The following is a 25,244-nucleotide window of genomic DNA, read 5'->3' on the forward strand; positions in this document are numbered from 1 at the left end:
GAAATACTTGAAACACAAACACATAAGATGCAAATATAGGGCTCTGTTAGATCTTACAAAAGCATCTGGCTCCTCGCTCAAGCAAAATAGCCGTAGGATTTTTGAAGGAAGTTAACGGAATCTTGACAGCTAAATTACATGTCATGTAGGGAAGTTAAAATGTATGTTTGGCCTTAACGAAAAGCTGCAGATAGAGGAATGTGAATTGGGGCTATGGTGCTGAATAGGGTTGCCAATTCCCTCCTGATGGTGGAGGACTTATAAGGACCAGGAGGAAAGTCCAGGCTATGTCACTGGTGATGGGGCAACATCACTTCCAGCAAGTACAGGAAATGACATCATCACATTAGCGATGTTGTGGGAATGCTCGAGTATTTGGGCAAATACTCTATGGTAAATATGGCTTCAACCTTAGAGTTTTTTGCCCAAGTACCAGAGCATCCCTGTGACATTGCCAATGTGATGACATCACTTCCAGTACATATCAGAAGTGACATTGCCATGTCACTGGCGACATGGTGGATCTGGCAACATCCAGCTCCCAGGCCTGGGCGGTGCTGTTCTGGTACCAGCCCAACAGGTGAAGAGTCTGGGGGTGATTCTGGATGCCTCCCTCTCCATGGAGGCCCAGATCACAGCGGCTGCTAGGTCTGCCTTTTTCCATCTACGGCAGATCAGGCAGCTATCACCATACCTATCTCCCCAAGACCTGGCTACAGTGACCCATGCAATGGTGACTTCCAGGTTGGACTACTGTAACTCGCTCTGTGTTGACCTACCCCTGAAACTGATCCGGAAACTGCAGCAGGTGCAGAATGAGGCAGCTCACCTGCTGACTGCATCACCTATACGGGTGAGCATATGACCGGTGCTCCGTGGCTGCCTATAGAGTACCGGATCCGTTTCAAGGTGTTAGTTCCGACTTTAAAGGCCTTGCATGGCCTGGGACCAACATACCTACGGGACCGTCTCCTCCCATATACATCCCGGAGGCCGCTTCGTTCAGCCTCCCAAGATCTTCTGATTAGTCCCCGGCCCAAGAAATGCCCCATCTTGCCTCTACCAGGGCCAGGACTTTCTCGGTCCTGGCCCCAATCTGGTGGAATCAGCTCCCTATGGAGATCCGGGCCCTACCTGGCTTGCTGGCCTTTTGTAGGGCCTGCAAAACGGAGCTGTTCCGCCAGGACTTTGGATGAGGCAGCAGGCATCTATTTATCGACCGATTGGCCTCCCCTCTACTTCTCTGCTGCACTACTGTACTGTGATGCTGTATTGCGGTATTACTTTGTGCTATACCATCTTGCTGAATCATCCTGTTGCACTTCGATGAATGTTGTAATTGGTTTTATTATGATTTTATTGGGTGTTTTCGCACTCACGTTTTACTGGCGCCACGACCCTCCTGACGCCGGCGAATCTGCATGGATTTTGCAACAGAAGCGCCGGCGCTCCCAGAAGCGCCGGCGCTTTCCGTCGCTAAGCCAGCGCAAACGTTTTCCTGCATCTTTGCGATTTCCGTTTGCGCTGGCTTAGCGACGGAAGTAGCCGGCGCTTCTGGGAGCGCCGGAGCTTCTGGTGCAAAATCCATGCAGATTCGCCGGCGTCAGGATGGTCGTGGCGCCAGTAAAACGTGAGTGCGAAAACGGCCATTGTGATTTTATTTCTATTTGCTGTACTTCGCTCTAAGCCCCCAATGGGGAAATGGGCGGAATATAAATAAAATAATTATAATCTTCCCCCCTCTCCTGGTAAGTCCCCCCACCAGCCAGGTTATTGGCAGAAAGGGGCGTGGTCTGGTGAGGGGAAACTCCCACCTCCACCACTGATTTATGGCAACTCAGTAGGGTTTTCAAGGCAAGAGGTGAACAGAAGTGGTTTGCCATTGATAAGAAAAACAGTTTCCATAACTCTGGAGGCCTTGGCCACATACTGAAGGTACATTCCTCAGAGTCGAAGGCTGTGAAATGAGGACAGCAGATAAGACTCAAAGATACCAAGGGAACCTTGCATGTTTTACGCCACACAGTATAGCCGAACCCCAGGGAAATGGCTGTAAACAACCCTTGTATTTATCTGAGCAATAAACAAGGCATCCTTCTGTTAATTGCCACTCTTTAGATGTCAGGTGGAGAGCTGGTCTGAAGCAGCGGGACAAAGTTTGAGCCCGGTGGCACCTTTTAAGACCAACAAAGTTTTATTCAAGGTGTGAGTTTTCGTGTCTGTGCACACTTCTTCAGATGAACGTCTTTGTATCTGAAGAAGCAGAGCGCACACAAAAACTTACGCCTTGAATAAAACTTCGTTGATCTTAAAGGTGCCACTGGTGCAGGAGCAAAAGCAGGGCACAGAGCAACACTGCGATGCCACTTTTGGTCACTACAGCCATAGTGCTCTAGTAATGTCCTCAATCTCTATGGTCTTTACCATAGATTTTGGGGCAATGCCTAGAGCGATGCAGAGCAGTGCGGCCTGTGATATTGCTTCCAGGTAAATATCTGAAGTGAGGTTGCCACATCAGTAACAGGTCTCAACTTTGTCTGAAAACCACATTCTTTAGCAACCTATCCTGTCTCCTCAAACCAGTAAGCGTTCTTCAGGATCTCACACAAATATCTTCTCAGGCCTATTCCCTGAGGTCCTCCAGTTGACAGGGGCAGGATCTTGAATTTCAGCATTTGTGGAACGCATGTGTACCGAGACATTGGCCTGTCCCTTAATTGAACAAGATACTTATTCCAGTTTACCAATTAATAGTAGGGTGTTCAACTTCTGAAATATTTGAAGATTTCTTGGTGGAGGCTGGGGTTTGGGAAGGGGAGAGATCTCAGCAAGATATGCTGAGTCCACCCTCCAAAGCAGCCATTTCCCTCCTCCCCAAAGGAACAACTCTATTGTCTGAAGATCACTAGTAATTCTGGGAAATCACCCACCCACCACCCAGAGGTTAGCAACCCCCAGGGCTTTTTTTGTAGCAGGAACTCCTTTGCATATTAGGCCACACCCCTCTGATGTAGCCAATCCTCCAAGAGTTTACAGGGCTAATAGTACAGGGCCTTCTGTAAGCTCCAGGAGGATTGGCTACATCAGAGGTGTGTGGCCCAAAATGCAAAGGAGTTTCTCCTACAAAAAAAGCCCTGGCGACTCTAATTCCCAATAAATGAGGTTGAGTTGGATTCATTTCATCACCACTAAAGCATCCATTTAGTACAATCCTAGGTTACACCAGTTTACCTAAAACTTACTGTTGTATTCAGTGGGACTTACTCATTGATAAGCGTTATCTGGTAAATGGGCCTGTAACTGGAGATCCAGCTGGGAATAATGGTTTAGAATGGTAGACTCTAATTTGGAGACCTGGGTTTGATTCCCCACTCCTCCTCCCCATAAAGCCAGTTGGGTGCCCTTGGGTCAGTCACAGTTCACTCAGAACTCTCTCAGCCCTATCTGCCTCATAGGGTTGCTAATCCCCAGGTGGGGGCAGGGGATCCCCCGGTTTGGAGACCCTCCCCCCACTTCAGGGTCATCAAAAAGCAGGGGGAGGGGAGGGAAATGTCTGCTGGGAACTCTATTATTCCCTATGGAGATTTATTCCCATAGAAAATCATGGAGAATTGATCCATGGGTATCTGGGGCTCGGGGGGGGGGCTGCTTTTTGGGGTAGAGGCACCAAATTTTCAGTATAGTATTTAGTGCCTCTCCCCAAAATACCCCCAAGTTTCAAAAAGATTGGACCAGGGGGCCCAATTCTATGAGCCGCAAAAGAAGGTGTCCCTATCCTTCATTATTTCCTGTGGAAGGAAGGAATTGAAAAGGTGTGCCGTCCCTTTAAATGTGATGGCCAGAACTCCCTTTGGAGTTCAATTATGCTTGTCACAGCCTTGATCTTGGCTCCACCCCTAATGTCTCCTGGCTCCACCCCCCAAAGTCTCCTGGCTCCACCCCCAAAGTCCCCAGATATTTCTTGAATTGGACTTGGCAACCCTACTGCCTCAGAAGGTGCCTTTTGTGGGAAGAGGGAGTAAAGGCATGTAAATTTCCCTGAGGGTGGGGTTGCTTGTGGAGAGAAGAGTTTATTTGTTTGCTTCCTTGGGTCAGCCACAAGTTCTCTCAGGGCTGTTCTGCTCAAGAGCAGTTTTGTCAGGGCTTTCTCAGCCCCACCTACCTCACAAGGTGTCTGTTGTGGGGAGGGGAAGGGAAAGCAGATTGTACACAGGCTATAAATCCAATCTCCTCCTCCTCCTCTTCCTTGATTTATGCCCCACCTTTCTCCCCAATGGGGATTCCAAATGGCTTATATCATTCTCCCCTCCTTCCCTTCAGCCTCACAACAACCCTGTGAGGTAGGTGAGGCTGATTGAGTGGGACTGGCCCTAGGACACCCAGCCAGATTGGGGAGGGGAGGGACCTCAGCAGGGAATAACACAATAGAGTCCACTCTCCAAAGCAACTGGAAGGATTGATTTCTGCAGCTAGAGATTAGTTGCTCCAGATGATCTTCAGGTCCCACCAGGAGGTTGTGAACGCTACCTATAGCACACTCAGGGGTGGAATTCTAGCAGGAGCTCCTTTGCATATTAGGCCACACCCCTCTGGTGTAGCCAGACCTCCTGGAGCTCACAAAAAAGAGCCTTATAAGCTCTTGGAGGATTGGCTACTTCAGGGGGTGTGGCCTAATATGCAAAGGGGCTCCTGCTAGAATTCCACCCCTGAGCACACATAAAAAAAATGAACCAGGTCGTACAATCCCAAACAGCTGCAGAATGCGGCGGGAGGGGAAAATTCCATTTATCCCTAAGCTGCATTCGCCATCTCTGGGGTGTGCATAAACTCTGGTTCCTCCTTTGCTTTGTTTTTTATTATGCTTTCCATTTTCGAGTGGAAAATCACATTAACAAAGTCATTTTCATGGAACATGGAAAATTCCACCTGCAATATTTATGGTGTGCTGTTATTTAAGATCAGGGAGTGGGGAGAATCCTCGGTTGTGTTTACAGACAAAAAAATGCTTATTTGTTTAGCAGGGGATGAAGCTGGTCGGGCACCCCTGCCTTCGTTTAACGTGGCCTTTTGAAATGCCCGGTAGAGGCCAGAATGATTGATGGTCTGAAATATCCTTTCGTTCAACAAACAACTAATCCCTTCCAAAACGGCTGTGTTGTTTTATTAATGTAAGGAGCCGAAGACCTGTGTTTTGGCCGGGATGCAGGATATTGCTGCTGATCATATTTTTTGTGATGGATGTGACGGCTCTCGCATCTCGCCCTGATGGGAAGGGGGGGGGGGGATAGATCGCATGAGGTGACATATAAAATGCTTCTTCGCAATGAGATTAAGGAGGCTTCCAAAATTCTGAATTATTTTTTTTCCCCCAGATTCCCTTGCCAGCCTCCAGGTGGGGCCTGGTGATCTCCCACTTTTACAATTGATCTCCAGGTAATAGAGATTTGTTCCTCTGGAGAAAATGGCTGCTTTGGAGAGTGAACCTTATCGCATTGTACCCTGCTGAGGTCCCTCTGCTGCTGAAACCCCAGGCTCCATCCCCCAAATCTCCAGGTATTTCCCAACCCAGACCTGGCAACCTTTTGTAACTTGGACCCCAAGCCATGTACTAAAGAATCGAGATTAGCTCTGTGGTCTTAGCCAGGTGTGGAATTCTGGCAGGAGTTCCTTTGCATATTAAGCCACACCCCCTGATGTAGCCAATCCTCCAAGAGTTTACAAGGCACTTTTTTGTAAGCTCTTGGAGGATTGGTTAGATCAGGGGGGTGTGGCCTAATATGCAAAGGAGCTCCTGCTAGAATTCCACCCCTGGCCTTAGCCAAGGCAGGCAATGTAAGATTCACTCCATCTAAAGTATGGTCTGCTAAACCCTTGCAGATCATTTGATAAGCATTGTGGAACACTGGATTGGATAAACATCTGGAGCAGAGGTACATCAGTGGCTATTAGCCACAGTATATTGCTGGAACTCTCTGCTCTTTATTCTTGGTACTTGGTGGGGAGCACAGTGGGAGGGCTTCTAGTGTCCTGGCCCCACTGATGGACTTCCTGATGGCACCTGGCTTTTTTGGCCACTGTGTGACACAGAGTGTTGGACTGGATGGGCCATTTCCCTGATCCAACATGGCTTCTCTTATGTTCTTAACATCTGAGCAGAGTATCACCTCTGCCTTCTTTGGATTCAGTGTTAGTGTGTTGTTTTAGCTTGTTGTTGAGCCGTACTAACTCAGTTTCCACAGATCACCTTAACGCAGGAAACAGATACACATTTCTAACTGCCAGCCCCCAGGTAGGGCCTGGAGATCTCCTGGAATGACAACTGTTCTCCAGGCTGCAGCGGTCAGTTCCCCTGATGAAGACCACTGCTTGGAGGATGGACTACCCAGCTGAGGGACTTCTCCTCCCCAAACCCTCTTTCCCTTGTTTCACCCAGGGGTGGAATTCTAGCAGGAGTTCCTTTGCATATGAGGCCACATACCCCTGATGTAGCCAATCCTCCAAGAGTTTACGTTCTAAGCTCTTGGAGGATTGGCTGCATCAGAAGTGTGTGGCTTAATATGCAAAGGAGCTCCTGCTAGAATTCTGCCCCTGGTTTCAGCCCTAAGATCTCCAGTTATTTCTCAACCAAGCATAGGCAACCCTGTGTGGAAAATTATTTGGCATGCCTCAAGTTTTCACTGGCCACCGGTCAAACATCTGTCCAGTGGCTCCCCGGAGGACCTCTCAATGTTGTATTGACAGCTTTCTCCTTTCCTTCCCCTTGCGTATTTCTCCGCCTTGTATCCCATCGAACTTTCGCCTCCAGCCTGCATTGGGCTGGGCTCCTCATTCTAAACAGCCCCTTCCACCATCCATCACGGGATAAGCTCTCTGAGGAGAGAAGCGGTTGGGATCACCTGAGCCTCTTAATTGCAGGTCAACTGGGCCTCTGACAGCCATTTCAACCTGGGCTATGCTCAGCTGGTGCTTGATGAAATCTTATATGCAGCTAACAAGGCTGTCTCCCTTCTCCAGAAAGAGTTTGCTGTAGAGGGATTTGCATTCAATACCGACATGCCATATTTTATTTGCTCTCATCATCGCTGGCCTGTCTTGTCAACATGACCTTAGATTCGCAGACCTTGCATTTGACTTCAGGGTCAGTGAAAGCCAACTGGGCTTGAATTCAAGAAGAGCTGGTTTCCTCCACTCTGTTCCTTTGGGGTTTGGGTTTTTTTAAATAGAATATCAACCTCAATGCATTGTATTCCTCTTGACACAGAAGAATTTCTAAAATTAACTCTAGCCCTGAAGTTCGAGCAGTTTGCTGGCAGCGTTTAATTCAGTTGTCTCCAGAGCTTTTTTTTTTTTTTTTGTAGCAGGCACTCCTTTGCATATTAGGCCACCCCCCCCCCGATGTAGCCAGTCCTCCTGGAGCTTACAGGGCTCTTCTTACAGGGCCTACTGTAAGCTCCAGGAGGATTGGCTACTTCAGGGGTGTGTGGCCTAATATGCAAAGGAGTTCCTGATACAAAAAAATCCCTAGTTGTCTACCCCACTTCAATCTAACTTTATTCCATCCTACCTCAAAAGAGCACAGAGGATCATATATTGTCCTCCATTCATTCTGTCCTCTACTCACTTTGTCCTCTATTCATTTTTCAGCAGTTTAGGCGGAAAAGGAGATTGGCTCAAGGTCACCTGGCGAACGCCATGGCAAAGGAGGGAGTTTTTAAAAAGAAGATGATACTGGATTTATACCCCACCCTATACTCTGAGTCTCAGAGCAGTCACAGTCTCCTTTACCTTCCCCCCTCCACAACAGACACCCTGTGAGGTAGGTGGGGCTGAGAGACCACTTGCAGCAGCTGCCCTGTCAAGGACAACTCCTACAAGAGCTATGGCTGACGCAAGGCCATTCCAGCTGCTGCAAGTGGAGGAGTGGGGAATCAAACCTGGTTCTCCCAGATAAGAGTCCACACACTTAACCGCTACACCGAACTGGCTCTCTGGATTTGAGACCAGGTCTCCCGATATAACCACTAGACCACCCTGGCTGTCTCTGCATTGGTAGAAAGTGTTGTTAAGTTGTAGCCCACTTCTGGAGACTCCATAGGGTGTGATCACATAAGAGATTTGGCCCAACCTAGCCACACCTCCCCTCTAGATTTAATGTGCACAATCACACATGTACATCTGCTCCCTGAGTCCCGCCCATACTCACCTCATTTTAAGATGGGCTGGGACCAGATTAAATAGCTACTGGGAACTTCCCGGTAGCAAATCTCTAAAACTCCTGCAGGGCAGGCTTCCTGGCTGTCTAAATTGTCAGGTCATGTGAATGGTCACCCTCCCTGCATGCACAGTAGCAGTCTAAGTGCTCCTCTTAGGCATGTGCAGCTCGTGCCTCTCTGAGCAGCTGGTCAGGGGCTGTGTGATTGCCATGGCATGCATCAAAGAGAACGGCTTTTTCAAAGCTGGGATACTGCTGCGCCAAATTCCCAGTGTGTTCCCATCAGAGGTTGCTTTGCAGAAAAATAGGTGGCAGAATTCATTAGCATAACTCATTAGCATTTGCCGCCACCCTCCCCTCCCCCATGCAATCTGATGCAAGAAAGGAGAGCAACCTGATGCAAGAAAGGAGAGCCTCAGGCAAGCAAGGTCTGCTTGGACTGGCTAGGGATCCAGCCAGCCCAAGCAGGCCTCTCTCACCTGGGGCTTTCTTGGGTCATCCCTCACCCAGTCAAAAGGCCAGCAAACAGACTTCTCCAGGGGTTAATGAGGTCTGTGGGGGCATGGCAAAGCCCCTAGTGGCTGACTGGCTGGCTGCCACCCACCACCCAAAATCACATAAGAAGCGGAGAAAGGGTGTGTGGGCTTCTCCAGGGGTTAATGAGGGCTAGGGTTGCCAATCCCCAGGTGGGGGCAGGGGATCCCCCGTTTTGGAGACCCTTCCCCCACTTCAGGGTCATCAGAAAGCGGGGGGAGGGGAGGGAAATGTCTGCTGGGAACTCTATTATTCCTTATGGATATTTATTCCCATAGAAAATCATGGAGAATTGATCCGTGGGTATCTGGGGCTCTGGGGGGGCTGTTTTTTGGGGTAGAGGCACCAAATTTTCAGTATAGTATCTAGTGCCTCTCCCCAAAATACCCCCCAAGTTTCAAAAATATTGGACCAGGGGGTCCAATTCTATGAGCCCCCCAAAAAGGTGCCCCTATTCTTCATTATTTCCTATGGTGTGCCATCCCTTTAAATTTGATGGCCAGAACTCCCTTTGGAGTTCAATTATGCTTGACACAGCCTTGATCTTGGCTCCACCCCTAATGTCTCCTGGATCCACCCCCAAAGTCTCCTGGCTCCACCCCCAAAGTCCCCAGATATTTCTTGAAATGGACTTGGCAACCCTAATGAGGGCTGCTGGGGGCGTGGGAAAGCCCCTGGTGGTTGGCTGGCTGCCTGCTCTCCTAATCCAGGGATTGTTATGCAGTTGCACCTACTATTCAATGGACAAGGTAGGTGGGGAGGAAGAGGGGGAACTATCGGAAAGGTTCAGGAGCTGCGCTCCTGTGAGCTCCTGCTGAATCTGAGGCCTGGATCCCACCCATAGAATTTTCAAGACAAGAGCCAAACAGGGGTAGTTTGTTGTAGCCAAACAACAAGTAGCAAACCTGGACTTCCTTGGTTGGCTCCCATCCAAGCACTAATCAAGACTGACCCTGCTTAGCTTCTGAGATCTGATGAGATTGAGGCTAACCTTGACCATCCAGGTCAGGGGCATCACCCTTTAAGGTTACCTGTGCACTTTAGCACATTGATGAGCCTTTCCCAAACCCAATCTCGATGTGATTGAATGGATTATCATATCAAGATTATTCCTGCGTGCTCAGCAAGAAGCATGTAACAGCAAGAAGGGTCTTCATCCAATTGCATTAACGGTATTCTTCTGCAGTGTTTCATCCCTCAACTGGTGGAGCCTGAGAGAGAAAAGGGTTTTAGGGATTGTAGTGGATAACTTAATGAAAGATGGCACAGTGTGCGGTGGTGGCGAAATAACCTCTCTGCTGGAGGTTATTAGGAAAGGGATTGGAAATAAAATGGTCCAAATTGTAATTCCTTATATCCAGTCATGGTATGGCCCTGTTTAGAATACTGTGTACAATTCTTCTCTCCGTACCTTGGAAAGTATACCGCAAATCTGGAAAAAGTAGAGCAGAGAGCAACTGTGATAACTAAAGGGCTGGAACAGGAAGATGAGGAAAGGCTGGAGATTCAGGGGCTTTTTAGTTTAGGAGAAAGACAACTAAGGGAGAGGCATACTTTATATAAAACCATGCATGGGGTGGAGAAAGAGTATAGAGAGGCCTTTTTCTTCCTCTCGCACAGGGCTTTTTTGAGCAGGAATGCACAGGAACGCAGTTCCGGCTGACTTGGTGTCAGGGGGTGTGGCCTAATATGCAAATGAATTCCTGCTGGGCTTTTTGTGCCAAAAAAGCCCTGCTCTCTCATAACGATAGGACTCAGGGATACCCAATAAAGTTGATGAATAATAGGTTCTGGACAGGCACAAGGAAATACTTCTTAACTAATTAAGCTGCCAAATTCACTGCCAGTGGAGATAGTGATTGTTGTAAACATAGATGGCTTTAAAAAAGGAACAAAATTAATGGAGGAAAGATTCATCCGTAGCTGCTGCCGCCCATGGTGATTAAAGGGAACCTCCATTTTCAGCGACATGCAGAAGGCAACATCAGGTGAAGACTTTGACTTCCGTGGCCTATTTGTTGCCACTGATCCAGTAGGGGGCTTCTTATAACAGATTTCAGATGCACTCAGTTTGGCAGGCTGAGCCTGGCAACTGGTGAGGACTGGGGGCAGGAATTTTCCCTCCCCCTTTGTCAGCTATATTGCTATGCCATTTCTGGGAGAAACCCAAAAAATGATATCGGGTAGCTCTAGGAATCACTGAAAACTCTATGGTAAAATCATAGAGTTCCCAGTAATTCCTAGAGCTACCCTATGTCATTTCTGGTCGTCCCCCCCCCAAAAAAATGGCCAACAATGCTATTTTTAAAGAAAACATTCTCCTGTTGCTTCTTGAAGTCGTGGCATGCAATGGAACCAGGAGACAGGAGGATGGCGGGAGGGCTTGTGGAGGCTTCTGGCCTCCCTGTACTATGGGGGGGGGGGGTGAGGAGGACAGGCAACTCCTTTTCTATGGGGGCATCTTCCCTGTGATGCAGGTTGTGGGGCAGTTTCCTGACCCTAATCCATGGGCTGGCTCTGGTTGCAGGTTCCAACCCACTGAATGAAAGAAAGTTGTGCATTCAGTTCTATTCCAAGAAACTAGAATTCTGCAGACTACTAAACACATTGAGTCCAGGATTAAACAAATAGCTAGAAAAGAACTACTTTCGCTGTTACATGCACAGTATCACAGAGAGTATTTCTCCCCTTCCAAGCATTTTTGTGTCTTCCGTCAGAACCCCAATAGTGTTATGTCAGGGCTAGTTACAGGTAAATCTGTCTGTTCCCTAATTGCCCTGGCAGACTGCTGGGTGCTAATTTGTAAAGCTGCAGAACACCAATGATTAGTTGTAGAGCTTTCTAAATAAAGCTATCCAGCTCTACAAGGGTTAGAAGTTCTGGGTTTAATAATCTGCCCTTGTCTAGAATTTTAACTGTGCCAGCATTTGGCCAACCTGCTTTTTCCTATCTAGAATACAACCTGCTCTTGTGCAGTGCAAGTGGAATCGTATATATTTTCTGCTGACCTCTGCTCCAAGTTGTATATTTGCTCTTTGACCAGACGATCTTTCAGCAAACAGAAGCACCGTGATGCACGTGCAAGTGTGGCTTTTAGAATTTCCTGGTGGCTGAAAGGCTGAGGAAGTGCAAGATGAGCTCAGGGGTCATCAGACGCAGGAAGTGATTCTATAGACTGAGGATCTCCAAACTGTGCCAGGGAATTTGTTCCTATTGTTGGGAAGGAAGAGGTGTCGCTGTGATTGGGCAAGTAATAACTGCATCTTTGCGATTACTAACTTCTCTGAACTACAGAATCATCTATAGCAGGGGTGGCCAAACTGTGGCTCAGGGGCCACTTGTGGATCTTTCACACATATTGTGTGGATCTTGAAGGCCTCACTGCCCCGTTCTTGGAGAAGGCACTTCTCTCTTTAAATCACTTCTCCAAGCCAGCTGGTGGCTTGGAGAATGCACTTAAAGTTCCTTCCTTCCTTCTTTCCTTCTTTCCTTCTTTCCTTCCTTCCTTCCTTCCTTCCTTCCTTCCTTCCTTCCTTCCTTCCTTCCTTCCTTCCTTCCTTCCTTCCTTCCTTCCTTCCTTCCTTCCTTCCTTCCTTCCTTCCTTCCTTCCTTCCTCCCTCCCTCCCTCCCTCCCTCCCTCCCTCCCTTCCTTCCTTCCTTCCTTCCTTCCTTCCTTCCTTCCTTCCTTCCTTCCTTCCTCAAAAGCTGATGTTCCTATCTTGTAGCTTTCAAACGTCCAACGTTTATTCTGTGTGGCTCTTGCGTTAAGCAAGTTTGGCCACCCCTGCTCTATTGCAAACACCACTTACTACTTTGAGGTATCCTTATTGTCAGGGTCAGAGTATATCAGACAAAGGGAGCGCTACCTGTTGAAAGCTTAACCCTTAACATTTAGTTGTTCTTTAAGAGTCTACTGGGCTTGACTCTAGCTCTTCTACCACAAACCAATATGGTTCCTACCCCCCTCATTTTCAGGTGTCTTATGGTGATCTCCAAGGGTTTTCAAGAGGAGGTTTGCCGTTGGCTGCCTCTAGTGCTGACCCTGGGCTCCCATCCAAGTACTAACCAAGGCCAACCCTGCTTAGCTTCTGAGCGCTAACGAGATTAGCCAACATAGTTTTGCTGGCAATGGTAATTGGTGACAATTCACCGTTTTTTCCTGTTCTGCTTCCAGTTTTCGGAAGGAAGCAATGGGTGAGCAATCATCCCCAATTCTCACTGCTGAACTCAGTGGCCTCTGTGGAGTTGGCCTGTAGTGCTGCAGGAAGGGTTGCCAGCCTCCAGGTGAGGCCTGTAGATCTCCCGGAATTACAACTGACTTCCTGATGGCAGCGATCAGTTCCCCTGGAGAAAATGGCTGCTTTAGATGGTGGACTCTGTGGCACTTTACCTTGATAAGCTCCCTCACTTCCTGCCTCATATAAGAAGAAGAAGATATTGGATTTATATCCTGCCCTCCACTCCGAAGAGTCTCAGAGCGGCTCACAATCTCCCTTACCTTCCTCTCCCCCACTACAGACACCCTGTGAGGTAGATGAAGATATTGGATTTATATCCCGCCCTCCACTCCGAAGAGTCTCAGAGCAGCTCACAATCTCCTTTACCTTCCCCCCCCCCCACAACAGACACCCTGTGAGGTAGATGAAGATATTGGATTTATATCCTGCCCTCCACTCCGAAGAGTCTCAGAGCGGCTCACAATCTCCTTTACCTTCCTCCCTCACAACAGACACCCTGTGAGGTAGATGAAGATACTGGATTTATATCCCGCCCTCCACTCCGAAGAATCTAAGAGCAGCTCACAATCTCCTTTACCTTCCCCCCCACAACAGACACCCCGTGAGGTAGATGAAGATGCTGAACTCTAAGATTTGACAAACTTCCTAATATTTTATTCCCACCGAAAATGGGGAAATAGCCAAAACGTATAAAGCAGACAGATGGAAATCTTCACCATGCCACTGTGGCCACATAGGAGAAAGTAATTTTAAAAGTATGATGGGAGTAAGATTTTATTAGGGCAGTTATAATTCAAGAAGCATTTTAGGATAGATGCTGAGCTGATAGAATTTAGTACCCCTTCCGGTGATGTCAGGAGTGTGTGGCATATGCAAATAAGTTACCCAAATGTGCTAATGAGCTCCAGCACGTCTTTTTCTACAAAATGACTTCTGTGGATTACTATTACTTGGAAGTGGAAACAACTGCACTAAAGGTATACTACCAGTATTCCAGCTACTGACCATAAATGTTCACGTCCACGAGACAAGTAAAGGAGCACTACAAGAATGCAGAAAGGAGAAACCCAGAGAAATACTAAAACAAAGTTGAATGACAGTGGAGAATGAAGAAATCTTGGTTTGCCGTTTTCCCTGTTCTCATGTTCTAGAATGATTTCCTACATTTTTGTAGCACTGTGGAGAATAGGGAAGTTTGTAGGGAATGTTTTGGGCAGAGATAGAACAAAGAGGTATGACTGAGCAGAAGAGTGTGGACCGCTCACTTGAATGTTGATGTTCTTATCAGTTACTTTGCATGCCAGTTAATGTTTATTCATTTGTTTTAAAAAGTAATATATACGTGACACAACTTTTTCAAGACTTAAAATTTGGGATGGCGCAAATGTTCTTTTGGGACTGCACATTTACACACAAGACTTTTTTTTTTTTAAATTTCCTGGAACTGCAAATTGTGTGTCTGTTTGCACCATTTTAACAAGTCCTGTAAGAGACACTATACTGCAAGATAAATCACCGGTGAAAAAAGCCACTTTCACACTTACAGAGTGTACATGCGTTCTATTTAGTGCAATTTATAAAAAAGTATAAGTTTATAAACAAGCATGAACAATGCAGCTACTCAAAGCTGAAACACAAAACCAAAACACAAAGTGTCCTTTTCTCCCCCAAGCGCCCTTGTAACAAGCTTTGATCATCAGGCAGCTGCCACTTTTTTCAGTTCATAAGCCCGCAATTTGGGTGGAGTCTTTAAGTGTTTAGCTATAAATATCAAACTGAGAGAATAAGGAACCGTATCCCCAGGATTTTCCACGGTTTCATGCCTGTGTCCTTCCTCAGCCTCTTCTCTCAAAGATGCTGCTTTTTTCCCGAAGCCACAGTTTCTTTATATCAAACATGAAAACATATGTTACTCAGAGTTCCTGTTTTTGGCTCTCTGCCATTTTTCACTGGTGATTTATCTTGCAGTATATTATAATTACACTGGTACCTGTGATATATATTATTATCTGTAAGAGACACTGTCTGGTACACAGTCACTCAGTGAACTTACTGGTAGGAATATCAGGTTCCCCTGGCTGCTTGGTGAGTAGAATTGCCAGTTCCGTGCTGGAAAACTCATGAAGACTTGGGGATGGAGACTGGGGAGGGCAGGGACCTCAGTGGGGTATAATACCATACAGTCCACTCTCCAAAGCCTCAATTTTCTCCAGGGGAACTGATCTCTGTCATCTGTAGATGAGCTGCAATTCCAGAGGAGGCTGGCATCCTTACTTGCTACTCAAGTAAATATTTGGTCCTGGTCATTCAGGTCTCCTTGGTCCTAGTTTAACACTTTGCCTGCTACACCACACTGCCTTTCAGGAGCCAGTTTGGTGTAATGGTTAAGTGTGTGGACTCTTATCTGGGAGAACCAGGTTTGATTCCCCACTCCTCCGCTTGCAGCTGCTGGAATGGCCTTGAGTCAGCCATAGCTCTTGAAGGAATTGTCCTTGAAAGGGCAGCTGCTGTGAGAGCCCTCTCAGCCCCACCCACCTCACAGGGTGTCTGTTGTGGGGTGGGGTGGGGAGAAGATATAGGAGATTGTAAGCCGCTCTGAGTCTCTGATTCAGAGAAGGGTGGGGTATAAATTGGTAGTCTTCTTCTTCATCATTATCTGGCTTTGCTTTTTATCCAGGACATAGATCTTTTTCATTAAAAAAAATGTACCATTTCAATACTTTTCTCCTCCGGCTTGATGATCGTAAAATACCTCTTTCTCAGAATAGCACTAAATCACCTGGAACTCCTACTGGTAACAGTACCAAGGAAAAAGCTGCTCTTCTCCCCCAAGATAATGACTTTCACAGTCTCCCTTCTATACCTAGTGTGTGGCGCATAATGCTTTCCTCCTATATCAGAGCAAGCGAGATATGCTGGCTGAACAATCCCATAAGCACATCAACCGCACTTTGGTTTCCAGTTGTACTAAACTTTATGAGCAAGCCCGGCACAGCGTTGCGCTTTCGATGTGGAGGGAGTTTACTACGTGGAACGACATGTGCAAATCCCATTTCTGGAGAGAGCGCATTAGGAATTTTACAACCTTTCCTCCATCACTCTGTTTTTGTTTTGGTTTGGGTTTTGCACGTCGCTAAATTCAGCCCTGGAGAGAGGCGTGGGGGGAAAAAAACAACATGCAACGGAAATATAGGGCAGAGGTTCTTTTGCACTGGCTCACCCTGGGTCGCAGAAGTTTCCTTCCTCATGCCATTGATATGGGACTGGTTCGGAAATGTAACACTCCTTTAGTAAATTGTGTGTATGTGTGTGTGTGTGTGTGTGAGAGAGAGAGAGAGAGAGACGGACAGACAGACAGAGAGAGAGAGAGAGAAAAACAGAGATCGTGATTCAAATAAATGCAATTATAATAATAAAAAAATCTTCCTATAAACAGGGCTTTTTTTGAGCAGGAACGCACAGGGATGCAGTTCTGCCTGGCTTGGTGTCAGGGGTGTGGCCTAATATGCAAATGAGTACCTAATAGGCTTTTTCTTCCAAAAAAAGCCCTGTGCAAAACACTGGTGACATCAGGAGGTGTGATCTAATATGCAAATTAGTTCCTGCTGGGCTTTTTCTTAAAAAAAGAAAAGAAAGAAAAGCCCTGTTCACAGTTGTTTTTCAAATCCATCACTAGGAAAAAGTACACCAAGGTAAATTAAGCTTTCATTTGTATTTTGTAATGACGCAGAAGATGCTACTGGAAGGATACCAGCCTTCCGATGGGACCCGGGGGCCCTCTGGAATCACAGTTCATCTCCAGACTACAGAGATCAGTTTGCCTGGAGAAAATAGATAATCTGGAGGGTGGACTCTGTGGCCTTGTACCCCACCGACGGTCCTGTCCTTTCCAGGCTCCATCCCCAAATCCCCAGGAGTTTCTCAACCTGGATCTGGCAATCCTAGCTCCCCCTGCCAGTGACCAGAGGGGGATCTGGCAAACCTAGAACAGGAAAGTTTAGAGCTCAGTGGCACAGAGTGGTCAGCTGCAGTACTGCAGTCCTAAACTCTGCTCACGACCTGAGTTCGATCCTGGAGGAAGCTGGGTTCAGGTAGCCGGCTCGAGGTTGACTCAGCCTTCCATCCTTCCGAGGTTGGTCAAATGAGGACCCAGCTTGGTGGGGGGGAAGTGTAGATGACTGGGGAAGGCAATGGCAAAGCACCCCGTAAAAAGTCTGCCGTGAAAACGTAAAAGCGACATCACCCCAGAGTTGGAAACGGCTGGTGCTTGCCCAGGGGACTGTGCAAGGGGACTTTACCTTTAAGACAAGTGTGTGAAGGCACAACAAAAAACTCCCACAGAACAGCAATGCTTCCCAAAATATTAGATAAATATTGACGTTAGTATCAATCAATTGAAGTCAAGCTAAGACTCCTTGCCATTTATAAAAGGATGAGCTTGTGCCTTTTGTAAATGGTAAGAAGTCTTAGCTTGACGTCAGTTGATTGATACTGCAGAATGCCTCTATGATAAAGCATCTCTGCGAAACGTGATTCCAAAAGTCGACAGGCACGTAAAGGAGAAGATTGGAGCCTCTGGAGCCTTTCCCTTAGGGGAACTGGACTTGCCACAACGATGAGTAGGACTATGATTATATGTTCTAAATGAAAGCTTCTATAAGAAATTTCTCTGTGATAACATTTGGAATGTTTTTGAAAGAAATGGACAGAAATTTGTGTTGCGGAATCCGTCCCTTTAAGAAGCTTTTGTACTGTATATTAGGTATCTTTGAAAAAAAATAAGAGGCTTTTGAATTTGGACTTATAAATTCTTTATTGTTTGTATACACAGTGGCGATTGCTTTGGTCTGTAATATACTGTGTTGCCACTTTGCTTGTCACCCACCTGGAGGTTGGCAACCCCAACTCATTCAGTGCCCATTGCCTAATCAAGTCACTCCAACACACCCTCGGATGTGGATGCATGGCATGGGAAGTGTTTTTGACACAGCACTGCCTTAACAAGAGCTGAAACCAATCCTGTCTAAACAACTGACTCCTTTCACTGTAGATAGGGTTGCCAAGTCCAATTCAAGAAATATTTGGGGACTTTGCGGGTGGAGCCAGGAGACTTTGGGGGTGGAGCCAGGATACATTGGGGTGGAACCAGGAACAACGGTGCGACAAGCAAGGGAGTTCTGGTCATCACATTTAAAGGGACAACACATCTTTTTAAGTGCCTTCCTTCCATAGGAAATAATGAAGAATAGGGGTACCTTCTTTTGGGGCTCATAAATTTGAACCCCCTGGTTCAATCGTTTTGAAACTTGGGGGGTATTTTGGGGAGAGGCACTAGATGCTATACTGAAAATCTGGTGCCTCTACCTCAAAAAACAGCCCCCTCAGAGCCCCCGATACCCACGGATCAATTCCCTATTATTCCTTATGGGAATCATTCTCTATAGGGAATAATAGGTGGGGGTGGGGAGAAGCCTGTAAAAATGGGATCCCCCTCTGGGACCTGGGGATTGGGAAGCTTAACTGTAGAAGACCAGAATAAATATTGATTTGCCAAATACTACAAGCGCAAATGGATAAAGGCCCTTTCCTCCTGATGAGGTATAATGGAAGTGTATAATCGCCACCTGATGTGGAGGAGGCACATATCCTTGCACCGAGCATTTATTTAAAAGTCAAGGCAGCTGTTTATTTCAGAGCAATGCATTCAAGGCGTAATGTTTGTTTGCTTGCATTCTGCTTTCAGCTTAGCGCACAGTGGCCACTCCCAAGCAAGGTGCCCTTCAGCTGAAAACAAAGAGACATGCAGAGTGTGCGAGAAAACAAACAGCACTGAAATATAAATACCCCGGCATATTCCATATTTGTTTAACATAAGAGCCACACAGAATAAATGTTAGATGTTTGAGAGACACGAGACGTGAACACAATGGGAAGGAAGGAGAGGTGGAAAGAAAGCAACTTTAACTTTAAATGTGTTCTCCAAGCTGCTGGCTGGCTTGGCTTGGAGAAGTTGTTTAAAGAGACAAATGCCTTCTCCAAACCAACTTATAGGGCGGTAGGGGCTTTGAGAGCCACACAATATGTGTGAAAAAGCCACATGTGGCTCCCGAGTCACAGTTTGGCCACTCCTGTTCCAGACTATGTTGGTTGTAGTTGAGGAACATCAAATTATGGACAGGCAGAAAGAAGAACTTAGGGTTATCATGTGTCCCCCCTCCAGCCACTAGTGGGGGCTGCAGGGGCTGTAGAATTTCCAGGTGCAGGTTGGGACACACCTGAAAATTTTGGGATGGAGTCTGGGAAGGACAAGGAATTCATTGAGGTACAATACCACGGAATCCACCTTCAAAAACATTCATTTCTGTGGGGGAACTGATCTCTGTTGTCCAGAGATAAGCTGCAATTCTGTGGGATCCCCAGGTCCCACCTAGAGCTGGCATCCCCAGAAGGACTTCTTTACTCAGTGAATAATTAACTTGTGGAATTCTTAGAATGGACATAGTGATGCCCATAAGTCTAGAGGACTTTAAATGGGGGTTAAACTGATCCAAGGAGGAGAGAAAAGTCCATCAAAGGCGAAGAAGAAGACTATAGATTTATACCTCACCCTTCTCTCTGAATCAGAGTCTCAGAGCGGTCACAATCTCCTTTAATCTTCCCCCCTCCCACAACAGACACCATGTAAGATGAGTGGGGCTGAGAGGGCTCTCACAGCAGCTGCCCTTTCAAAGACAACCTCTGCCAGAGCTATGGCTGACCCAAGGCCATTCCAGCAGCTGCAAGTGGAGGAGTGGGGAATCAAACCCGGTTCTCCCAGATAAGAGTCCACACACTTAACCACTATGCCAAACTGGCTCTCTAATAGTCATGGTGACTAATGGATCCTTTTTGTTCAGAGGCAGGAAGCCTCTGAATACCAGTATTAGTAGACAACATCAGAAGGCTGATGTCTGACATCAGACAACACCCAAGGCAACGGTTTGGCCTTGTGTGAAGCAGGATATCTAGCAAGCAATGCTCCCTCTAAGCTGTGGAGTTTTGCGAGCAATATTTCTGCTTTGGGAGCTGCTAGCATTAAAGTTGTGGGCTACTGCATAAATTAGTTTGCTCCGGGGCCCTTTTCCCTGAGATAAAACAAAAATGTGTGAGCCCAAGGCTAAAAAACGGTGAGCTAGCTCCCACTAACTCAGCTTAGAAGGAACACTGCTAGCGAGATACCTCTTATCTTTTGTGATTCTGTGGTTTTTTAAAAAAAAATTATATGCCTCAGAAGAACATAAGTAGAACATCCCTGAAATATTAAAGCAGAGGTTCATCTAGTCCAGCATCTTGTCTCACACACTAGCCAACCAATTACTATGCATGGCTTGAAAAATGTTGGGATCCTTGGACAAAGCAAGGAAGGGAGAAAACTCAATATATTCATTTATTTATCAAATTCATATCCCGCTCCCTCTTCCCTGAAAGGCGCTCAGGGCAGCCAATAGCATACAAAATACACCAATAATTTGTTGGTAGCAGCTAGGCTGCGGTTGGAGCATGAAGGGGCAATGAGGACAGGGTTGCCGCTTTCCCCAGTTATGCTAAGTGGCCTCATGGCAACACTTGCCATCCCCTGTCCATGCTCAGTGAATCAATGAGAGGAGGAATGGCACTAGTCAATGCTGGGACATCACTTCCTGTTGCAGGAAATGATATCAGGGTGCTCTAGGAATTTCTCAGTCTCTATGGTTTTTAACTGTTCCGAAACAGGAAGCGATGTCCCCACATCCCTACTCCCCCAGTGCTCCTGTGTGAGGGGAGGTGAAAAGGTACCCTTCCCCTCACTGGCAACCCTTCTGAGTGGCACTGCTGTGTGCCAGGCTATGCCCTCAGAGCAGGCTGTTTCGGAGACGTACGCGATCCCCACATCTTAGCACTTCACTTGAAGCAATTTCTGGCTTCTGAGTGTTTTGATCACACTCTTTTACATAACACGGTTCTCTTCCAGACCCAAGTTTGTCAATCCCACATAACGATCTTGAATCAGCAGCCTCCCTCACAGTTCTGAATACCGCTGATCCGAAAGACAGCCTACAAGAGCTGACCTGGCAGCGGAGTGCGAGAGGTGACAAAAGGGCTTTCCATGAGGTTGCTCTATAAATATTGATAATTCTTTCAGCTAGGCTTCAAAAACAAAACACGTGGGTGGAGAACTTTCCTTGCTTTTCTCAAAGCGCTCATACCTGCCCCCATTTATTATTAATTAAAATATTTATACCTCACCTAAAACCAGGGGTGGAATTCTAAGCAGGAGCTCCTTTGCATATTAGGCCACACTCCCTGATGTAGCCAATCCTCCAAGAGCTTACAATAGGCCCTGTAAGAAGAGCCCTGAAAGCTCTTGGAGGATTAGCTACATCAGGGGGTGTGTGGCCTAATATGCAAAGGAGCTCCTGCTAGAATTCCACCCCTGCCTAAAACCAAACACAATGCAAGAAAAACCCATTAACTTCCTCCCCCGGAAATACCTATAGCTGAAACTCCGTTCAAAAGTCTGAAACAGCCTTTTGCATTGCTAGTCTTCTAATAAGCAAAAGCTTTTACAGCTCACCTTTTATCTGTCACGGAATTCAAAGTGGGTTATGTAAAGTTTCTGGGAGGGCTTCCTTCTGGGCACTGCCCATGCTCAGCCCTCATTAGCTTCAGCAAGATATCGCTGCCAAGTCCCATCTAACCATACCCCATGGTCCAAGAAGGGACTCAGATTGTTATGCCCTAATGTCAAGGCTTTTATTGAGCAGGAATGCACAGGAACGCAGTTCCGGCTGACTTGGCATCAGGGGGTATGGCCTAATATGCAAATGAATCCCTGCTGGGCTTTCTCTACAAAAAAAGCCCTGTGTGAAACAATGGTGACGTCAGGGGGTTGTGACCTAATGAGCAAATGAGTTCTTGCTGTATTTTTTCTACAAAAAAAGCCTTGTGTGAAACAGTGTGTTGTCAGGGGGAGTGGCCTAATATGCAAATGAGTTTCTGATGGGCTTTTTCTACAAAAATAACAAACGTTGTGGCAGGGGAGGAGCTTTTTTAAGTCACTGCTCACTTTTTCAGATACAGCTAGAATGCAAGTCTATTTGTCCTGTATATTGGAAAGTGGAGTGATTTCAGACGCCGAATGACATTGGCAATCAGAAAACAGAAACACTCATGGCTATTAATTCCTGGCAAATTAATCCTATTAAGCAGAAATTGTGTAAATTTGACATCAAGCGCAACACTATCACATATTCACAACGCGTAGCACACACATAAATTAATCACACACAGTTCATTTCAAACCAAGACTCATTGATAGTCTGCATAAAGTGGCAAAGAACATCTTCATTGCATCAATGCCCACTGCATGTTCATGCATTCATATGGGGGCCTAGCCCACTTCTTAGTAAGCAAGTGGAAATAATGATGTACAAGCACCCCACCAATTCCAATAACGGGGCCGCAGGCTGGAACCGGCCGTTTCACAGAATGACATTGGCAGGCAAATGGCAATAGCAAGTGAATGGCAATAGCAGGTGTGATGGGATTAATTGTGATATGCAGAGGGGTAGTAGGCATGGAGAAGTCAGCATTGGTAATTTCTGCAGGACAGGAAGCTCCCAGGGACAGCATCAAGGGACAGTGAGTCTGCCATGGGAGCATCTGTATAATGGAATCACCCTGCTAGATAGATAGATGATAGATAGATAGATAGATAGATAGATAGATAGATAGATAGATAGATAGATAGATAGATAGATAGATAGATAGATAGATAGATAGATAGATAGATAGATAGATAGACAGACAGATAGACAGACAGACAGACAGACAGACAGATCATCCAAGTTTTAAATTTAGTCAACTAGCAAAATAGCACAACTTTTACAACTAATTGCTCTTCCATTTTGATAGGACTCAGTCTATGACAGCAACATCTATGAGCAACTCCTTGCTCTAAACCTGGCCATTAATTACCACTGGCTTCAGTCATGTAACCAGCCAAAGGTCCTTAGTAATGATTCCCTTGATGTATGTGTATTCTCCCCTTTGATCCCCTTTAATTACGTTTTAAAGGGGGAGAAGGTTTCTGATTTTAGATGGTGTACCTTGTTATTATAAATATATCATAACAGAGCAATAGTTGGTGAAGTGTTATTGCCATTCGATTTGTAATGATTCAGATTCTCCTCAATTTTTTCTGAACTGATATTCTGATCAAACATGAATATAGAATTCACAATTGATAGCCCTAATAAATACCATGCATGCAATTAGTGTATGTTCCCCATCTCTTTTCTGTCTGCGTTAGGTGCCATCAACTTGCTTCTCACTTATGATGACCCTATGAATCAATAACCTATGAATCAATCGGAATCCTATAATTAATAGCCTTGCTCAGGTCTTGCGAACTGATGCTTTCTTGTTTGAGTCAATCCATCTCATGTTGGGTCATATCTATATGGATGGATGGATGGATGGATGGATGGATGGATGGATGGATGGATGGACGGACAGATGGACAGACATATAGGAAGGGACAGACAGAGTAGGAAAGGGACTAGATAGGTAGGTAGAGAGGAAGGGGCAAAGAGAGGGGGGGAAGGGACATGATGGATCAGGGGTGGCCAATGGTAACTCTCCAGATGTTTTTTGCCTACAACTCCCATCAGCCCCAGCCAGCATGGACAATGGCTGGGACTGATGGGAGTTGTAGGCAAAAAAACATCTGGAGAGCTACCGTTGGCCACCCCTGATAGATGATAGGCAGACGAGAGAGAGAGATCCTGCTTTATAGGTCTGTTTTGTGGATAAAATGAAAGACATGAGAACAAAGTAAACTGCTATGGGGAGAAAATTTGGATATAAAGTAAATAAATAAGTAAATATACCACAGTAGCTGTTGCAACGTGCTTTTGTCCCACTTAGTGTACTATATTCAAACTGAAACCAGAAATTTTGAGGAATTCTCATCTTTTCCTGTTTCTGTGGGTGGATGGCAAACTCTGTTATGAGTTTTCTCCCTACAGGAAATGAAGGTCCATTATTCAACCAGAGCTCCTTGAAGCCAGTCAGACAATCTCATTCCTTTATGGCACGTACGACTCTCAGCTCTTAATATTAAATTGTTTTTGGGGGGAACAGTTGTTAATCTTTTCAGTTATAACTCTTGTCAATAGTTTTAGACATCATGGGCAAACGAGTGATGGATTGATTGTTTGTAGGCCCACTGACATATCGTATATCTCAATCCTTGGGCTCTGAAATGGCACAGAAATGGCCTACAAGTTTTCCTGAATCATCGTTTTAGTGCTAGAAGTGCTTGGCCATTATTTGGACAAAAGTCTGTCTCAGAATAGAAGGCTGATTACAGACCGGCACTTTGGGTCAATTCCGAGACGCCTCTGAAGTCGACCCAAAAAACCCAACCACATGGCAACATCTGCCAGCTGCCCCTGTCCTGCACTTACCCCGTCCTGAGAGACGCTCCAGCCGCCTCAAAAAGGAACCACTAGTGGTCCCTTTTCACTGGGGTGGCTCTGAGGTGGCGGCCCGGCCGTCTGCAAGCCCAGAAAGCGCCTTACAAGCGCCTGGGGAGCCACGAGTGGGATGCGGGAGTTTTCCACACGCTCCCCAGCCGCCCAAGACTCGCCCCTTCTTCCAGCACCAAGGCGGTCTTCTTTCGGCCGGCTTTCTTCGGGGCGGCTGCAAGCTGCCCCAAAATGGCTGCCTGTTATCAGCCGAAGATTACCAAATCTGGGTTGAGAAATTCCTGGAGATTTTGGGGTGGAGCTGAGTGAGATCATGGTTTGGGGGATGCCAGCCTCCAGACGGGACTTGGAGATTCCCTGGAATTACAGCTGATCTCCGAAGATCAATTCTCTTGGAGAAAATGGTTGCTTTGGAGGGTGGACTTTATAGCCTTATACCTCAATGAAATCTCTCTGTCCTTCCCCAGGCTCCCCCACCAAATTTCCAGGAGTTTCCCAACCTGGACCCCGGCAACGCTACCTTCCCCCATCTCCCCATCTGTGGAAACTGGCAAACCTATTTGTGTTGGACCTCAGTGGGGATATAATGCCATAGAGTCCAGTCTCCAAAGCTGCCATTTGCTCCAGGGGAGCTGATCTCTGTAGTCTGGAGATCAGCTGTCATTCCATTAGATTTTCCAAGCTCCACTTGGTGGTTGGCCACCCTAAGAAAATATTTTGCGGCTGGGATATGTGGCATGCACCAATCAG

Source organism: Heteronotia binoei, chromosome 21, assembly GCF_032191835.1.
Source record: "Heteronotia binoei isolate CCM8104 ecotype False Entrance Well chromosome 21, APGP_CSIRO_Hbin_v1, whole genome shotgun sequence".
Lineage (NCBI taxonomy): Eukaryota > Metazoa > Chordata > Lepidosauria > Squamata > Gekkonidae > Heteronotia > Heteronotia binoei.